Below are 13,201 nucleotides of genomic sequence, written 5' to 3'. Positions count from 1 at the left end.
TCCTTCAGACATTCTGGATACAACTCTCAGAAATCTAACCACTGGCAATGGTGCCAAAATATCTGGAGAGCATCTGGACTTGGTGTAATGCTTAGAGTTTGGGACCAGGATTGGGAAGATGAAATGACAAAAGAGGAGAGAACCCAGCCAAGCAACCTGGAGAAAAGACATTAAAAACTAACTTTGACAATGTGAATAGGGTTATAATTAGCCACACACACACACATCTTTTTCTTTTTGGTCTGTCTCTAGTCTGAGCAGCTGTCATCATACCACTACTTTAGCAGGAAGAATAAACCTTAAGTTCAAGAATAAATCAAGACATCGTGAGTCAGGTAGTTTTTGAACCACACAAAAGCCATTTCACCTACACAAATTGGATCCAAGACTCATCTCTGACTCATTTTAAAAGAGGAAGAAGGGTATCGTCCACTCTGATTAATACTTTAGGAAGTAAGGAGAGAATGTCTGTTAGCAGTCGGCCTGTCAAGTTCACAGCTTTTCTTTCAACAGTTGTAAGCTGAAGACAGAAAGGATTTACATATCATGAAAGAACACAGTCTGTGATAATCATAGGTTATGAATTGGAAGCTATGAATCGGACGAAAGGCGACCAAATAAACAATGGCTTGTTGTCAGAATTTATGGTTTCTTTCTTTCCTACCTACCACCTCTGTCATCTTCTGTTCCATAAAGGCAGATGGGGAAAGCAAGGCAAGGATAAACCAGGTTTGTAGCATGAGATGTCATGCCAAGCTATGGTTTAAACAAGCTAAGAGTTCACAAGCCAGCAGGAAATCATGGTTTCAGAGTACAATCTGTAACTGGTTAACTAGCAGCTGCTTATTAACAGAAGCAGGTTTGCACACTGGAATAAACCATATTCCAACAAATAGTACCAGTGTTTTGTACAAATGTGGTTATTTTGTCTACCCCTTGACCAAAGGAATGTCAACATCACTACACAGCATACCTTCTTTTACACTGTCAGAGTTACCATTTTAAACATGAGTCTGGCCAGTCTGAATTTACTGTGATAATATAGGCATTCTTTGCTACTAGCACAGGTAGGTGAGTTTATTCATTTACTCCATTAACCATCTACTGTTGTTGTTGTTGTTGTTGTTGTTGTTACATGCCTTCAAATCATCTTCGACTTATGGTGTCCCTCAGGTGAAACTAACATGGGATTTTCCTGGCAAGATTTTTTCATATGGGATTTGCTTGACTTCTGGTCCAACACTCAAACTACTACCACCACATTGACTCTCTAGTTACCATTTGCAAAGCGCGGAGGGGAGGGGGGGGGAGATGAAGCACTACAAAGAAACTTTATAATAATACTTAATTCTGCTACCACAGAAGGATATGTGAAAAGCCAAGGACTAGGCACGAGAAACAAAGAGGTTCCCCTCTTTTTCTCTTTCCTTCCCATCCCATATCCAGTTGAAATGGCTCAAGTGTGGCTGTGGCAGTGTGGCTGAGGCTGTCATCCAGAAGTGATGCACCCATAGCAAATCCATCAAGGAGAATCCAAAAAGTGCAGGAAAAACTCTTGTTCCATATCAATAAACCATCCTTACCTCCACTAAGAAGCAAGTCTTTTGTAAATTTAACGGGACTTACTACCACAATTAAGACTAAGCCAGCCCACAATCCTTTGCATTAGAAGGCGAACTTATCATGGGGTTTTCTCAGTAAGATTTGTTCAGGGTTTGCGTTTGCCTCCCTCTGAGGCTGAGAGAGTTCACAACAATACGTGGTTCCTGGGATAACCCACACCTCCAGGATTGTGAGGGCTGCAGCTAAGCTCAGAGGGGAGAGGGAAGGCTGAAAAGCATAGCAGATAACAACACCGTCCTTGCTAATCAAAAATCCTCCATTACACCACACTGTGTTTAACAATATAAGCAAAGGAAAACAGGGGAAAATGTGTGCTAGTTCAACAAGTAGCGCCCAATCATCTCAATCCTCACCCTGGAGGTTAAGCAGCTTTTACCTAACAAATAGAAACCATATTTTCATCATCTCATATACCAGATTTCTTTTCAACCCCTACACTATGTTTAAAAATCTGTTCTGTTCAGTCGTAACAATTCCAGTGCTGTGTAGGCGGCACAGAAGAGGATATCTGACAACAGTTAAATGTGCCGGAGACTGACTCAGAGGTGGAGTCCTTCCCATCTTGCTCTTTTCCATTTCCTAGAATACTTGGTCCTTTTATATAGGACTGGACCAACACCCCTGGTCTATAGCATCCACATACTTTTTCTTTCTGGTCAACCAGCTATATATGAAGCAGCACCTTATACAGTGGGGAATATATGGGAAAGACTGAACAGGCTATGCAGAATTTATGTTCAAAAGTTGAGACGTTACTGAAAGTCAGTAAAGTATAGTGCAAACCAGTTTCCCATAGCACCCCAACCATGTGCCACAAGACTCTCAGCTATGCTAAGTATGTAATCAAAGGAAAATACATTTGCAGAAGTCATTGCCACCAGATGCGGTGATGGCCACTATATCAATTTATGAAAGATGTCTATATTAATTGCAGAGAATGGAAAGTTACTTCTTAAAAGCACAGTTAGGCAAAGGGCCCAAGCAGTAGTTTGTTTCTCTTATAGTTTGCCACTTCCTACAGCAACTTGTTATTATCATGTTTCTTGGAAGTAAATAAAAGTTAGTTTGTAAAAAAGAACGGCTGAATGGTACATTCTATACCAACAACAGACTATGCAGAATTCATGTACAAGGGTTGAGGCATTACTGAAAGTCAGCAAAGTATAGCAGTCTCAGTGTTGGACTAGGACTCTGGAGAACAGGGTCCAAATCCCAACTTGATCACAGAAGTCCAAGATGGCAGTACAAGATTTAGCATGAACCAGCTTTTGAACCATGGGATATTCTTCTTCTATATATCATGATCCAATACACCATAACTCCATTAGAGCCTAGCTGCTGGGGAGTAAAAGCTGAAGAAGGTAGGAATAAACTATGTATAAACTGCTACTGTGTGCTAAGGTGTAGAATAGTACTGTATAGCTTTGTGATGATCTGTTGTTTGTTTTCAGATATCTGAGAGGCAAGTTCCCTGCTCTGGACTGGAATGAACACACTAAGCTTGTTTGCTAGGTAACACAAGAACAAATGTTGTTTCGCCACCCAGTTGTACAATGCTGGGCAGGGCCAAAAACAATGCTGGTGCAGGGGACAACTTTTTCTTCTTGTCCCACCTGCATTTCAGTCACTGAAAAGTAACCTCTCCCATCACTTTTCAAAAGCATCTGTATGCCTGCTGTTCAACATATGAATTGTGGGCACCTCCTGCTGCAAAGCACCTGACCTTCACCAGAAGCTCCCACCCCAAAAAGGGGAGGAAAGACAATTGAGGATTATATAAAAGAATGGGCAGGTGACTTGGTACTTAACCTATGTACCTAGTGAACCGATTTCAGGACTAAAGCAACAGGCTGTCTTCTTAGGGTAGGAGCAATAATGGCACCACACAAGAAGGGATCAGAAAATGAAAGACAACCTCAATCAAATGCATTTGAAGAAGCAGACTGAAGTCTATGAAAGCTGCCCATTTCTTTCTTTCAGTTCATCTCAAAGGTGCTATAATCTCTCTCTGCATACTGATTCCACAGACTAACATGGCTAGATCTTTGAATTCAATCTCAGTCAGAGCATGGGAAGCAACAGCATTGTATGGAATGTACAGTAAGGACGGGTAAACTTGTTTCAGTTCATTTTTGATTAGCATTTACCAAACCTTTGCAAAATTCTTCATATTCATGTTGGAAAGAACTGGAATTGTTGGGTTTTTTTAATCTGAATGTGGAAGAAAACCAAAACTGATATTCATTCACCCATGCCCTGCGCTTGGCCTGCTTAACTCTCCAGAGTCTAGGTTTGAATCCCTGTATATACAGCCAGTGTCAGACTGTATCTAGCAGTTAAACCAGCAAGTTTCAGAGTGAGAATTTCATTTCCAGTTACTGAAACCAAAAGTTCCTTCTCAGGTTTTTTAAAAATAATACTCAACAGTTACACATAGCATACAGCAGAACACTTGACAGGAAAAGGGCAATGCAAGACACAGAAGTAAAATCTTGCTTGTTTCAGTAATACAGAGGGTCTTTGGAATTCACTAAAGTTTGGTTCCAGGATTTCCTGTGGATACCAAAATCCATGGATGCTCAAATCCCATTAAATACAATGGCATAATAAAATCATCTCTCTTATATAAAATGGCAAAATGAAGCTTTGCTTTTGGGAATTTATATAATTTTTGAATATTTTCAAACTGAATGGTTGAATCCATGGATAAAGAATTTGTGGGTACAGAGATTGAGTGTACTGTTCTTTAGTGTGATCTCTCCCCCCTTTACATCTCTTTGTGCTTGATCTGGAAGATGCATATATTCTTAACATCACGGTAAGTGGAATAAGGGGGAACTGAAAATGAACAGTCTTATTCTTAGCTTTATGGTCAAAAAGGAATAACTGGAAACAAAATCAGCTCCATGCAGATGTCTGGGGGGAAGGGGGAGCATACTTCCTAAAAGGCTTTTAAGTTGTGCAAAAGTACTACATGCAGATCTCACAGATGCCACAATATTGATGCTTGAGCCTAGGTATCCTGTATATATTTACTCAGATGTATGTCTTATTAGGATCTGTGCAACTTAGTCCTTGATAAGAGGGCCTTGGTTTGCATCCTTAACTTATTTGGGGACTAGTACATAAACCTGTTAGCTTTTTGCTAGGGAATTTGGCACAGATTTCTCCATCCCACTCAGCTCTTCAGGTGGTACTCTCCCAAACAAATTCAGGGCTAGGGAAAGTGTGACCCTCCAGATGCTGTTGGATTGCAACTCCAGTCCCATCAGACCTTGCCAACAAAACTCATGGCAAGTGACGATCACAGATGCAGTCCAAAATGTGGGAAGGGCTACTGCTGCCAACCCCAAGATAGACAAAACTGCATTCAGAATGTGCCAGTAATGTAACCTCCCTGACCATGGTGCCCTTTCTGTCAGTTTCACTGCAATCCCCATTGATCCCCATGAGCATGGCCAATAAAGCAACTGTTTAAGCCTGTTGAAAATGTATCTGTATGATCACTCCCTTTCCTCACTTCAGATTAATTAATCTGTAATAATGACTAGCTCTTAATTCTGCCTTCACAATCTCTAACATCGCTTAGGTTCAGATCACACCTTTACAAGATATTTTAATAGTGGAGAGTAGGAAGTCATCCTTTACCATCATTTAAGATGCCTGAAGTCTCTTTGCTTTTTTGTTGTTGTTGGTCAAAAGTTATAATTTTTTTTTTTAGTAGTATTGAGAAGTTTCAATACCATTTGGTGTTATATTATTTCATTTAGAGGGTGGGGAGTCATCAATTGTTTCCTTTTCTGTCTGTTTGTTTGGGTGGGTGGGTAGTTATTTGTATGAAGTTTATGTTTTTCTCATTTTATTTATATACCCATAACATTTATCATTAACACACACACCCATCATGATTTAAGGTTGGCAAACTCTTTCGGGTTGCTGGAGATAGGATTGCCAACTTCTCATCCAGTTCTTGCATTACAGCAATTACAGGTGGGTGATGTTTCGTTTCACAGCAGGGAAAGTTTCAACAGCTTGTCTCCCTATTAAAAAGAAGTGCAATAACTTTTGTTGTTGTTGTTGTGTGCCTTCAAGTCATTTCCGACTTACGGCAACCCTAAAGCAAATCTATCATGGGGTTTTCTTGCCATGATTTGTTCAGAGGAGGTTTGCCATTGCCTTCTTCTGAGGCTGAGAGCCTGTGACTTGCCCAAGGACGTGCACAAATGGTATTGAAACTGGCCATGAAACAGTGGGTATCATGGCCAAGCTGGAATCGAACCCTGGTCTCTAGAGTCGTAGTCCACCACTTAAACCACTACACTCTTGGGATAACTTTAGTCAAGGAATCTGTTTTTTAAAATCCCTTATAGATAGAAGACTATCCCACAACTGTCAAGCAAAAGAGAGAAATGTATGGACCGCCAAATGATTTTGTACTGTAATTACCATCAGGCCTGGAACTAGCTAGCTTAAGCAGTGGTGACAGATGTTGGGAATCCTGTTCTAAACGCCATGCTCCAGATCTAAGATGAACGATCAAGTGTTTCCATATTGTCTCCCACATATTCCTATAGTGTAAAAGTAGCATTCAAAAGAGATAGAAGGTACTGTAAGTCTTTTTCTGGGTGGGAAGACAGTGTATTCAAATATTTGACTCCCCACCCCACTGCAGTCTGATGTGAAACCCTCTGACAAACAAATGTGTCAGGTTAGGCTGCTGATTGCTCAGTTTGGCTCTGAGCCCTGCATAGTTCTGAGAGATGACACTTTGTTCCAGAGGGCTGAATACCAACAGGCAACTCCACTGAATTGCTTCCAAGAGGCAATTCCACTGAATTTTAAGCAAGTGCACTGCCTCTTGCGCTCTGCAAATAAATCACCAGATTTGTTACTACTGTTACTATTTTTGTTCCAAAGTCCTGTTTGGCATGTGAGCAACCATCCTGAGGCTGGAGGCTGCAGTCCCAAACACTTTTGCAAACTTCTTGAGGTCCTGAATGTATTTTACCACAATCCAGGCCTATACACTAAGTTGTGTACAGTGGCAACTAGGTTGCAGAAAATATTTCTCCAAGAAGCTTATACTCCCTTTCACAAACATGAAAATAATTTTATTCCAGCACCTGCCTGGTAATTAATACACAGCATCACTGTTTTGTGTACTTTTTACATGTTTCCTTGTATTAGCGTAGCTGCATTGCTTTTATTTTGTAGGGCTACTTTTTGCTTGTATTTTGGGGGGTTCGCTCTAAATCACCAGTTTTTGTGTCAAAGGCTGACCCACAGCTAGTGTCAAACAAATTAACAAATTGGCATTAAACTTTTTCTACATGAATTTCAATAAAAGGGGAAATGGCTATAAAGTTTAGAACAGTGCCTCCATTAATCACCGCCGGTGCATTAATAATATTGGTACACTTAACAGTTGTTTGTGCCAACTTCAAAGGCTTTCCTGGATTTATATTTCTGAAAACATCCAAGGAGGCAAGGAAAACTTCTACTTGTGCAATTTCTTTTACTGACTGTTAATGTATCAACGACTCTGGTTGTCCAGTTGTACTAGGATATGGGAATTTGGCTGGACATACCAACAGACGTCGCTACGAGTGCTTCATTCATCCGAATCCAAGGAATGAGTGTTATATTTGTAAATCATTACTGGGTTAACAAATGCCAGATTTAATCCTGTAATATTGCTATAATGAACGAGTTCATTTTGGCGCTGTCTATCACAGTTCCTTACAATGTCAGTGTAGAACAAGAATGTAACTCTAGGTTAGCTCTGCTCTTCTCCCTAATGCCACCAAGTGCCAATAATCCTTGCAAAACAATTATTTCCTTGCTGACACTCTAGCCACAAAAGGGAGATGCTACAGCCATCAATTTCTATCCAAGAAAAACAGATCTAAAACTTTAATCCCTTATCACGAGGTAATGTATGCTGCTTTCCTTGTGGGAATGTATGCCCATGGATAAGAATTGGCCCTGAATACGAATAGTTTTAGCTCAGACTGAGAATGGATTATGTGCAAAAAGCTAAGGGCATCCTATAGTTCATGCATGTCCATCTCTTGCATGGTGAAAAAAAACCTTCACAGATGAAGCACTTTCACACCACCTCATCTCCCAAATAATACTTTAAAATCCAAATTGTCCGTGCCTTGAGTTCCAGGTGCATTCATCACCCAGTAATGAAAAACTATTGGTGGCACACTGGCACACAAGATGTCCAAATCAAAGACAAAGCTAAGATTGGGTATGCAAGGACTGCACAGAAATGTCAACCTCTTTTCTCAAGAGCTGTAAACTGTCACAGAGAAAAAGTGACCCAGGGAGAAAGAAAGAAAGATCATAGTGTCTAACCTCCACAGATTCATCCACATGCAAACAATTAAATAGTTGGGCCACAAAAGCTCATGCTGCCAACTCCTTTTTTTCAATTAATCTCAAAGGTGCTACAAGATCTCTCTATATACTGATTCTACAGACTAATATCTTGTACTAGGATCCCCAAATTAGCAAATTGCTAAGAAAAAACCATACACCAAAGGCAAAAGAACCAGAGGCCGGCAGGACAAGCTTTGCAGGATCAGCCCAACTCTTGCTGAGTGTTCCCTGCTCTGTGATGTCTCTGTTCATTCTGATTTCCATGAAATGTGACACCTTATGCATTTACAAACTCAAGCAGAGTACTGGGACTACAAACTTTCTCGCTTTCCTAAAGTTGCACAACCAGGGAAAGGGACATGTATCATAACATCTTGGTAACAAGGACCAGCCCTATCCCCGACTGCTGTCTGAGGCAAGACTGGATGTGTAGACAGGACAGAGCCTGCTTGACTGTGGCACCCAGATTTGTGAAATTCTCAACCTGTTTTGTCTTCTGCTCCAGAGAATAGACATGGTTCAGTGGCAAAGCACATACCTAGCATGCAGAATGCATGTTTGAACCACACAAAGCCACAACCAGTAACTATCAGACCGGGGTGGACAACTTGTCTCTGTCCAAATGTTGTTGGACTGCAGTTCCCATGTTCTCTCAATGATGCTAGCTAAGATTTAAGTGAACTGATGTCCAACATTCGGAGGGCTTAAACTTACCTATCCCCGATGCAGACTAATAATGCTTCAAATCTTTTGGTCCTCCAGATATTTTGGACATAAAATCCTAAAATCCTTGACCATTGGCCTTGCTGGATGGTGAAGTCCCATCCGGAAGACCACAAAGACTGTGAAGTGCAGAGGATGCTGAGTTAAATGGATAATAAAAAGTCTAATTTGCAATCAGGAAATTTCCTAGTTCAAAAATACCCATTTTTAAACATGTGCTTCAACTGTGTGAATATGAACTGTGCTAGGCCCTCCTCTCTGTCTGCTTTTCTGTTTTGGCACTGCTGTGCTTTATTTTATTCCTGTTTCATTCATATTGCCCTCATTTATGGCTTTTAGTATTTTCTCCTCTTCCCCTCCATCTCCCCCTCTATGATTTTATTTGAATCTGATTGCTTTGGTGGGTCTCACTAAGGCCAAAAATTTGGGTATTAACTCATTTACTAATTAAAATTAAGAGGAGCAAGGAGTCTTCTTATCCTCAGATACTCATGAGGCACATGGTGTGAGTTTGTCATGTTCTCAGTTTCACATAAACTTGGGAAACCCTCTGCCAGACAGACTTAGCAATGTTTAGAGAAATACAGAGGACAAAGTGGGCAGAGGAAGAACTGATGCCCTCCCCACCCTTCTCTGCATTCAACCATCCAGACCAATACTACTACTACTACTACTACTACTAGAATGCTAGAGAACAAGAGCAGTGGCAGAAGACAATTTGGATCAGCTGTAGATTACTGCACAATACAAGAGAAAGGTGCAATTTCACAGTTGAATTAAAGTTAAAACAACAACCACAAGAACACTCTTTTGTTTCCTTCTTTCTTTCACTGGGTAAAAAAAAGTACTAGGAAGCTAGCAAAAACAGACTGGAACTGCACAAATATCAGAGTAACACAAGCAACTAGATTTATGGTGGGCACTGTCTTGCTCCACCTTCTCATCCCCAGCTCTGTCTGCATTCAAATAGCTCAAGATCTTTAAAGGAAAGAAGGCACAGGGTAGGAACACACTCTTTTGCTCCCTTTCTTGGCTTTTCACCCAACACTGAGGACTGAAATTCTGCCCAAATCCTCTCCACTGAAGCTCTCTTCTCCCCAGGAAAAAAAAGTATCCTTCCTGGTGAAGCACCTTCCAGCTCCTTTGTAAGACCTGACCTCCTCATCTCATTCATTTCCAGCTGTGGCACTATAGGAGCCATTCCCCAAGCTGGTGCCTACCAGATGTTTTTAACTGCAAGACCCATCAAGAGCCAAACAGCATGCCCAATGAACGGGGTTGATGAGATCCGTCACCCAATCCATCTGGAGAGCACCACAATGGAGGGAACTGAACAATAATGCAGCGTCTCTTCTACAAGAGTGGGCACCTTTTGACATTTTATGTTTCTCCAGCTCTGGGAAAAAACCCTGAGGTGCCACTTGAGAAAGAAGGTTGCATCAAAGAACCAAAGCATTGACTAACCGAGGTCCAGGTCACACCATTCTCACATCCAGAAGATGCTCTTTTTTCCAGCACAAGATTCCCCTCCTCTCTCCAGCCCAGATCCGCCAACAGCTGGACACACAGCAGGTGCTCACCCTTGCAGAGACTGAGAGAGAGCCACCTCACTCTGCCTTCCAACAGTGCCCACATCTCTCCTGGCAGGTACCACACCGTGCCCACCTCTCTCCCCATGGCATCCCTTCTCGTTGCCATAGAGATCACCCAATCCCCTGTCCCCCTGGATTGGCATCCCTTAGCCAACCCTGCCAAGCCCATCACTACAGACAGACAAGACAGATACAGAACAAACAATAAAACATGGCAGCCTGGCTTGGTTGGGTGCCCTGAAGGACTGGGTGGCTCTTTCTCCTTCCCTCCCTCTCTTTCTCTCCAGTCACCCCCAGTGTCCACCATCATGCCCAGAAGGGGCAAAACCCACCTGGGCTGCAGAGACGGCAGGAGGGCAAAGGCGCCATGAGGGCAAGGGCACCCACGCCCCACTTCTCTCCTCTCCCCCAAATGCCCTTATTCCAAGGGGGCACAACACCTCCAACCCCCCCTTGCCCAAATCTCCTTCCAAGCTGAAGGGGAAACAATACCCTCACCTTGCCTTTCCATGCCCGGGGGGGGGGGGAACCGGCGTCCTCCATTTCCAGGACATGTCCTCCATTTCCACCTCCTCTCCATTCCCAAATGCCCTCCATTTGGAGCCTGCCTCAGAAGCATGGCTTTGCCTTTATATGAATCTTGTGTTTTCGTCTCCAAATGATGGTCTGTGACTGCGATATCTGTCTGTCTGTCTATTATTTATATGAATGTTTTTAGCTCTTTTTAAAAAATATTGGGCCAGGCCCTCCATTTCTTTGGAGTGTCCTCCATTCAGAGCCTGCCACAGAAGCATGGGTTTACCTTTATATGAATGGTGCATTTGGTCGTCCCATAATAAATAAATATCTATCTCTATAATTCATATGAGTGTTTTTAGCTTTGTAAAAATCGGGTCAGGTCCTCCATTTCCTTCTGAAATGTCCTCCATTTGGAGCCTGCCTCAGAAGCATGGATTTTTACATTATGTGAATGCTGTATTTTGATGTTTTTATGCTGCTCTGTAACTAGAGTAGCCACAATATCTATCTACCATACCTATCTATCTATCTATCTATCTGTCTATGGACCTATCTACTTATCTACCTATCTATCATTTCTATCAGTGTTTTAAGGTTTTTTATTGGGCCAAGTCCTCCATTTCCTTCTGGAATGTCCTCCATTTGGAGCCTGCCTTAGAAGCATGCATTTTACATTTATATGAGTGCTGGATTTTGTTATCTTAATGCTGGTCTGTCACCATAATTATCTATCTATCTATCTATCTATCTATCTATGTATCTCCTATCTATCTATCTATCTATCTATCATCTACCTATCACTTCTATCAGTGCTTTAAGCTTTTTTAACGGGTTGGTTCCTTCATTTGGAGCCTGCCTAGGTTTAGCCTTTCTATCTCTATCTATCTATCTATCTATCTATCTATCTATCTATCTATCTATGACTGTATCTCTCCCCCTCTCCTTTCTAGCAGGGCTCTGAGCTTTTCCTCTTGGGTCAGGTCTTCCTCTTTTTCCCGGGAGGTCCTCCATTTTGGAGGTGAAAAGGAGGACCCCCTCTGGCCACCCTCTCCTCCCCCCCCAAAAAAAGCCCCCCACCTTCCTCCTTTCACCCCCAAAAGAAGAGGCAAAGAAAAGGAAGAGAAGCAAGAGCAGCCAATACCTGGGAGCAATGGAGAGCGAGGCTCCTCCGGGTGAAAATGGCCCTGCGCTGCCTCTGCCTTCCTGGAAGGGCTCCTCTGTGGTCCTCCCTCTCCTCCTTCTCCTTCTCTTTCTCCTTCTTTCTTCCTTCCTCAGAGGGCAGTCATGCTGTCGGGGTCTGAGGGCGAAGAGGAGCTAACAAAGCCCCCTGAAGAGGAGGAGGAAGAGGAAGAGGAGAAGGAAGGGGACGCAGCAGCAGTGGCTCCTCTCCTCCTCCTTCTTCTTCTCCTTCTTCTCCTCCTCCTTCTTCCCTTTCTCCTTTACTGCCTCTGCAGGAGCCCCAGCCCCAGGCCTCGGCTGCCCCCCTCCATTCCGCTTTGCACAATAGAAGAGCAAGAGCAGCAGCAGCAGCAGGAGGAGGAGGCCCTGCAGCCCCAGCAGCAGCAGCAGCAGCAGCACTCCGCCTCTTCTGGCCACGAAGCTCCAAGCCCCAGACACACAGAGACTAGAGACTGAGACACAGAGAGCCCTCCTCCTCCTGCTGCTGCCCTGCCTTCCTGCCTCCTTCTTGGCTCTCTGGGTGGCCGCCAAGATGGAAGGAGGAGGGATGGCCCCAGAGGAGAGGCCCCCTTTGTTCTTAAGAGAAGCCCAGGGAAGGGACCCCAGGAGACCATCCAGTCTGACCCCATTCAGCCATGCAGGAATGCACAGGACCCTAGACATGGGAGAGATCCATCCACTCCAACCCCTTTCTGCCAGAATTACAGAGTAGGAAGAGAACCCCATTCTGCCATGCATTGAAGACTAGAGAGCTGGAAGAGACCTCCAGGGGCAATCTAGTCCAGCCCCATTCAACCACGCAGGGATACACAGACTCCTAGAATTGGAAGGGCCATCCAGTCCAAGGCCTTTCTGCCATGCAGGAATGCATAGCATCCTAGAGAGTGGGAAGAGACCTCCAGTGTCAATCTAGTCCAACCCATTCAGCCATGCAGGAAGGCATTGAATCCTAGAGATTTGGAAGAGACCTCCAGGGGCAATCTAGCCCCACCCTATTTGGCCATGCAGAAATACATCAAATCTTAGAATTGGAAGAAATCCCCAAGGGACATCCAGTTCAACCTCTTTCTGCCATACAGGAATGCACAGAATTCTAGAATTGGAAGAGTCGTCCAATCCAGTCCCATTCAGCCATGCAAGAATGCACAGAATCCTAGAGAGTGGAAATAAATTTCTGC

General features: G+C 43.1%; 1 protein-coding gene across 1 annotated transcript in view; it reads right to left on the bottom strand.

Moving 5' to 3' along the window:
- Positions 1 to 12,348, bottom strand: part of ZMIZ2 (zinc finger MIZ-type containing 2) — a 106,668-nt gene extending 94,320 nt beyond the window's left edge. Inside the window, exon 1 of the mRNA XM_089537368.1 lies at positions 11,986 to 12,348. The gene's annotated coding sequence lies outside the window, so the exon portion shown is untranslated. The remainder of the gene's footprint in view (positions 1 to 11,985) is intronic.
- Between the last annotated feature and the right edge of the window lie 853 nt (positions 12,349 to 13,201).

Source organism: Sceloporus occidentalis, unplaced genomic scaffold (assembly GCF_023333645.1).
Source record: "Sceloporus occidentalis isolate IW3139 unplaced genomic scaffold, rSceOcc1.0.p SCAF_9, whole genome shotgun sequence".
Classification (NCBI taxonomy): domain Eukaryota; kingdom Metazoa; phylum Chordata; class Lepidosauria; order Squamata; family Phrynosomatidae; genus Sceloporus; species Sceloporus occidentalis.
The sequence above is the reverse complement of the archived record's forward strand: the minus strand, read 5'-3'. Positions and strand labels throughout refer to the sequence as shown.